Genomic DNA, 7511 nt, shown 5'->3' on the forward strand with positions numbered 1-7511 from the left:
CTCTCAGCCTAATTATCCGCTCAGCAACCATATGTGCGTGCACATACTGGCCTAGTTTCCCCCCTTCTCTCTCATTTTCCCCCTCCTCTCTTTTTTTTTGGTGGTGGAGGTCTAAGCACACTCTTCTGCCATGCTGTCCTCTGCCAGCAAGTACTGATGGAAGGGGTTAGGCATGAGGGCAACATTAGTGCAGCGGAAATGGCACACGCTGCCGTCTGGAGCAGGAGGACCGGAGGGCACCCAGGAGAGAGGCGGCTCTCTGGGGTTCAAGTGCCTCTGTCTCAGGCTTGTGCCCCAGTCTGGCTCTCTCCTGGCAGCTCTGTGGCCGTCCAGGCTTGAGGCGGGTGGGAGGGAGGAATTGGCAGGCAGCGACGGGGAAAGGGCGAAGCAGCCTCAAACTGCCACTCGACCACAGTCGCCAAGGGGACCCTGAGGAACCATTTGTAGGGAAGAAAGCATGACCCAGCAGGCTGCTATTCCCCCCTCTTTCCTTTTGGAGAAAATGTGGCCGTTGCCACGACGACAGGCCACACAATGCCTCCCATGCGCGGCTCACCTATTGAATGCTTGATTGACAGGTGTCTAAATGTCAACCTCCACACCCCCACCCCACTGCCCCAAACACCGAGTGCGAAAGGAGAGACCAGTCTGTGCCAAAGGCATTTATTTCATTTTGTGAATTCATTTTGATGGTCTGTTTTCCCCCTTTATATCCCTTTTCCTTGAATGTTTGTTCTCTTTCTGTCTTCCTTGCTCTCTCTCTCTCATTCTCTCTCTCTCTCTATCCTCTCACGCTCAGTCTCTTCTCTTTTTTGTATTTTTTCTCTGTCACTCCCACTCACACACAAGCACACACACAATGATCGTGTTTATCCACGAGGACATTGACAGAATGCGTGCGTGAGTGAGAGATCGGTGTGTGTTGCACATCCTCTGATGGATTCAACCTTGTGTATCTGACTGCCAGTCATCTGAAATTCAATTCATATATAATCCATCTACTCTTTGTGACACAGCGCTTTGTGCCTAAAGCATCTCAATACTGCTCGGACCCTAAATCAGCAGATGGAGTTTTGGTAAGAGGCCATTACTTACTGCATTGCAGTGCACTGGTCCAACTCTTCAGTTGTTACCAGAAGATGACCACCTGTCCTGGTGTGTGTGTGTGTGTGTGTGTGTGTATGTGTGTCAGTATCAGTATGTTTATGTGGCTTTGTACCTGTGCTTGTGTGTGTGTCAATATGTTTCTGTGGATTGTGTGTGTGTGTGTGTGTGTGTGTGTGTGTGTGTGTGTTATGCGAGTTGCATCAGTAGATTCAATCAGGGTAATGGTCAGAGTCACACAGGCCCTGGCTATCGATCGGGGTGACCGCGTATCGGCCGCATTAGTGCAAAGGAAATCGAGTGCTATTTTCTGGTCGCCACAGTCTATTTGTCATTCAAAAATTCAGAGCATAGATCTGAATACCAAGTGAAGTTAAGTACACATATATATGTCTTGAATCTAATTCTGTAGCATATTTTGTGTGTGTGTGTGTGTGTGTGTGTGTGTGTGTGTGTGTGTGTGATGTGTGCATGACTACACAAAGCAGGTGGACCACCATGTCTACACAAAACACATACTCTTGTGTAACTATGTGTAATTGCTTTTCAATACATGCTCAACCATGCAAACGGCCAAACACACACACACACACACACACACACACACAGGCAAGCACGCACATACACAAAACACATGCATGCATTTTAACACAGGTTTTAAACAATAGGGGAGTGACTGCTGTAAATCCTATGTCTGCAGGACAGGCCTGATAACCCATTCACCGTTGGGCCATTAAAGATTTGATAGGCTAATGGAAAAAAGGGTCCGGGTCGTGCTCCTTTGTAGCCCGACATCATAAATCCAGAGTGGAGGTGGCAGAGGAACAAAGCGCTGGGTTTTTTGTGTGTGTGTGTGTGTGTGTGTGTGTGTGTGTGTGTGTCCAGTGGCAACACAGTAGGTCTGAATGTAGGGGTATGAGGGAGTCCCCCCTCTAAAAAACATATTGATCTCCCCCCTTCTACTCAATCCTTTCTTTTTGAATAGAGACGGTAAGATGCAAGAGGTGGGGGGAGAGTGAAAGGAAAGTAGAAGATGCAGAGACAGCGAAAGGGAAAGAGAGAGAACGAGGGGAGAGACAAAGAGGAGGAATAAGGGAGAGAGAGAGAAAAGAGAAGAAGAAGAGAGAAGAGAGTAATGGATATGCTCAGCAGACTGATGTAGGAGTCTCAGCCTTATCTAGATCCTCCAGAATGATGCGGGCCATTAACCTCCACTGTTTTATCTAACATGTGTGATTAGTGCTGCGACCTTACCAGCCTGCTGACAGAAATTACAGTATGTGTGTGAATTTGTGGGTGGGGTATTCAGTGTGTGTGTGTGTGTGTGTGTGTGTGTGTGTGTGTGTGTGTGTGTGTGTGTGTGTGTGTGTGTGTGTGTGTGTGTGTGTGTGTGTGTGTGTGTGTGTGTGTGTGTGTGTGTGTGCAGTGTAGTTGAAGAATGTGAATTTGTTCACAATATCCATCTCTATCTTTCCTGTACTTTTGGAGTATTTGCTTTGTGTGATATTGAGGAACATCTCCTATTCCTTTGTAAATATGTTTGTTTGTGTGTCTCTGTGTGTGTTTGTGTGTGTGTGTGTCTCTTTTTCTCTCTCTCTCTCTCTCTCTCTCTCTCTCCGTGTGTGTGTCTCTCTCTCTTTCTTTGTGTGTGTAGGTGTGTGTGTGTGTGTGTGTGTGTGTGTGTGTGTGTGTGTGTTTTAGTTTGCCAGAGAAACTTGAATATTTGTGTGTTTGTAAAGGAGGAGTATTAGCCATTAGCTGAGGTGGTGATGTGGTGTGATAGCATTATTAGCCACTGTGTGTTTATGTGATTAGCTGCTAATTTGTCACTGGTCAGGGCTCTCAATATGGGCTGAGGCTAATGAATGAGCTGGAGCTCTCTTGCACAATAGGCCACAGGTTAATCTGCCTGCTGAGCCTTTTTTCCTTTCCTTTGTTTTCTTTTATTTAAACTTTTTTTTTTACTTTGTTGTAAATGTCACTTCCTCTTTGTGTTCTTATCTGGGCTTAGCACAAATCTCATTTTGCTTTCTTTGCACAACATCAAACCTTCTTCCAGGCTATGTAGCCTTGAATTTCCTATTACACGCAATAGTTTTTTTTCCACACACACACACACACACACACACACACACACACACACACACACACACACACACACACACACACACACACAATCACACACACACACACACACAGTCACACACACACACACACAGTCACACATACACACATTCATGATGTATCTGCACACACTGGGCCTGAGTAGCCAACAGTAAGGAGATGTGTTTAAACTAAAAGTTCAAACGGCTAAATGTTGTTTGTTTGTTGTCCACTGTCTTACACTTAAACGCTTGTTGAACCTGGCATGCACAACACGGGCAATTTTCACTGGAATGGAAAAGGAAAATAATGATGCAAACACAGCTGGAGCGACAGCATCGGTTGACCTTTAAGCGGCGGGCGTTTTAACGGTTGTCATGGCGGTTTTTTCCCTCCTCCCCATGAGTGGTAGAGTGATTTTGCCAAGTGCTCGTGCAAAGGTGTGAAGTTGAAGTACAGCAGCGGTGGCGGTAAAAGCTTCACTGCGTCATTCCACAGCCTGACATCACCGACGCTGCGGATGTGAATAGGGGCAACATGGGGGGCGTGTAGTGTTAACTTTGAGCAGAGACATCTGGTGACAGTCAAATCAGTCAGATCCGTGTGGAGTCAGATATTTAAAATGTAACTAATCAGGAGAGTTTGGGTTAAGGTGGTGACCTTTGAAGGCTGACCATTATCCTGCTTACAAATAATTTACTGTCTGCACAGGCTTACGTACACATATCACACTACACCTGCATGTGTATATTACACACACACACACACACACACACACACACACACACACACACACACACACAGGACACATACAGAGCATGTACAGTGCATATATCTCCTGTGTTCATTGTTCATTACATGGGACGTAGGATGAAAATGTTGATGCTAATGCCTTACAAACACATAAATAATGATAAATACCTTATAAACCTTTAAAAATGAATTCTTGATTAAAGTCAAGTGTCACCTAAGTCTATTGACTGATCAACGATCCATATCAAAACATTAACTACTTAACTTAATCTTATTTGGAAAATAATGACAATTCAGTGGCCTTACTTACATGTATTTGAAGACCACATGGCAGAGAAATATTACATCTGACAGCACACACACTTGAAGCCACCTCAGTCACTGACACAGTGGATGGAGACTGCTTACTTTGTACAGCTCATGATGTGCCGTGATTACAAAGTAGCCTTCAGAGAATGGGGGAAAAAAACATTTAGTTCTCTCAGACACACTGCACCTCCCCTGACCAAACAGTGGGGGCGCTGTAGCCATATCTTGAGCCAGTACTTCTTGCACTTGCATTAGCAAAAGCCCTTAATATAATTATAAATATAAATATAATTAGGCAATCTTTTTTTTTTTTTTACTATTATATGTGTGTGTCAGTGAGGTTGACCCTGGATCATATTCTCTATTGTTGCAGGGTGGGTTATTTTCCAATGGTCCTCGTAACTTGATTTGACCTTCTTAAGAAAATGCACTGGGCCCTGTCTGTTAGATATGTGTGATTAAGACTGTTAGTGTGTCTGTGTGTGTATGTGTGTGTTTGTGTGTGCTATGTCTGTATTTGTATGTGTGGTTGTGCATGTGTATGTATCGGTGGTGGTGATGGTGGTGGTGTGTGTGTGTGTGTGTGTGTGTGTGAGAGAGAGAGAGAGAGAGAGAGACATTCAAAACTCTTCATATTTGCGCAAAGAATAGACCAATTAGAGCTCTCGGCACTGAGCAAAGAGAAAACCTCTGTTCAGGAAACCGTGTGAATGTTTCATTGATTAGCGGCATCTGAGCTAATCATCGCTCCTTGCTCACACACACACACACACACACACTCACACACACTCATAAACTCACACACCCTGAGAGTCAGCTGTGAGAGTCACAACCTCCTCTCCTCTCCTCAAGTCTCCTCTCCCCACTGTGGTGACAGGAAGGGCCTCAAGGCTCACTGAAAGCTCAAGGTGACTGACACAAGGCCAGTGATTATATTTCCGTTGCCTCCGCATACTTCAGAATGCCATCCCCCCAAAAAAGAGTGAAAGAGAGTGGGGGCAATAGAGAGAAAAGGGGGAATAGATTAGCGTGATGTTCTCTTTCTACCAAACATCAGGAGTGAGTATACAGTATGCGCTGCTCGGAGCGGGACCAATGCCAATTTCATTGACTGTACGCTAGCAGGAAGTTGGAGGGGGGAAGTGAGCAAGTGTTGCAGTTTTCCCCAAAAGTCTCTCTATGCCGCCCCAAAAAAGGCCACTGATGATGGGTCGTGTCAGAGATCAATTTAACATTCACTCTCGCTTTAGAAGAGCCCCCGCTTTTCTCTGCCACCACCAGGGTATTATGGGGTGTGTGTGTGTGTGTGTGTGTGTGTGTGTGTGTGTGTGTGTGGTGTTTGGGGGAGGGTTTTTTAAAAAAAAAAGATTCAGACACGTCTCCTAATAGGCATTACTTATCATATCAATTAAGCTGTGCTGTCACAATATGGCCGACAGCTGTAGGGTTTGATTGGTTGTGTTGCTAATGTGACACTCATTATGTGGGTCAGCGTGAGACAAAGTGCCATGGCAACGTGCTAATGCAGATGCTGGGGATCCGCGGCCTGCCACACAAACACCGGGGTCCCGCTTAAACATCCCATAATTACCCCCCGCGCGCGCGTGCGCGCCACCCTAGAACACGCCAACTGCTGGAAATCGGAATGATTTTGTAAAATGATTTTGAATCACTTGGGAGATTTTTAGTGGGATGAGAGAGAAAGAGAGAGGGAGTAAGAGAGAGAGGGATATTTCTTCAAAAGGGAAAAGGTGTGAAATGTGTGTGTCCCTGTGATAGACCTGTTAGTCGTTTCCCAGAGTGGTGAATGTAGGACACTGGTGATTTGTTTAGAATTTGTCTTACACTCCTCTTCTGTGCATACAAGACTCTGTGTGTGTGTGTGTTTCCCTGTGTGTGTGTGTGTGTGTGTGTGTGTGTGTGTGTGTGTGTGTGTTTCCCTGTGTGTGTGTGTGTGCGTATATGTGTTTGGATATGTGTGCATGAGTTTTTAATGTCTTTCTGTGTGTGTGTGTGTGTGTGTGTGTGTGTGTGTGTGTGTACAATAATGTGTGTGTAACGTGTGTATTTCAATAACTAGGTAACTTAACAACAACATGTCTCTTCATTTCTGTGTGGCACTTAGACCCAGAAACACTCAGTCAGGGCAGATAGTCACACACACACACACACACACACACACACACACACACACACACACACACACACACACACACACACAATTTAACATTCACTCTCGCTTTAGAAGAGCCCCGCTTCTCTGCCACCACCAGGGTATTATGGGGGGTGTGTGTGTGTGTGTGTGTGTGTGTGTGTGTGTGTGTGTGGTGTTTGGGGGAGGGTTTAAAAAAAAAAAAAAAAGATTCAGACACGCCTCCTAATAGGCATTACTTATCATATCAATTGCTGTGTTGTCACAATATGGCCGACAGCCGTAGGGTTTGATTATTGTGCATAATGTGACACCTATTATGTGGGTCATGGAGACAAAGGTGCCATGGCAACGCAAGCAATGCAGATGCTGGGGATCCCTGGCCCGCCACACAAAACACCGGGTCCCGCTTTTAAACATCCCATAATTACTCCAAGGCTGCAAAGCCAATCCTAGAACACGCCAACTGCTGGAAATCGGAATGATTTTGTAAAATGATTTTGAATCACTTGGGAGATTTTTTTAGTGGGATGAGAGAGAAAGAGAGAGGGAGTAAGAGAGAGAGGGATATTTCTTCAAAAGGGAAAAAGGTGTGGAAATGTGTGTGTCCCTGTGGATAGACCTGTTAGTCGCTTCCCAGTGTGGTGAAATGTAGGACACTGCGGATTTGTTTAGAATTTGTCTTACACCCTCTGTGCATACAAGACTCTGTGTGTGTGTGTGTGTGTGTGTGTGTGTGTGTGTGTGTGTGTGTGTGTGTGTGTGTGTGTGTTTCCCTGCGTGTGTGTGTGTGCGTATATGTGTTTGGATATGTGTGCATGAGTTTTTAATGTCTTTCTGTATGTGTGTGTGTGTGTGTGTGTGTGTGTGTGTGTGTGTGTGTGTGTACAATCGTGTGTTTTCCAATAACTAGGTAACTTAACAACAACATGTCCCTTCATTTCTGTGCGGCACTTAGGACCCAGAAACACCCAGTCAGGGCCAGGCAGATAGTCACACACACACACACAAAACACACACACACACACACACACACACACACACACACACACACACACACACACACACACACACACACAGCAGTAGCAGC

Source organism: Alosa alosa, chromosome 3 (assembly GCF_017589495.1).
Source record: "Alosa alosa isolate M-15738 ecotype Scorff River chromosome 3, AALO_Geno_1.1, whole genome shotgun sequence".
Taxonomy (NCBI): Eukaryota; Metazoa; Chordata; class Actinopteri; order Clupeiformes; family Clupeidae; genus Alosa; species Alosa alosa.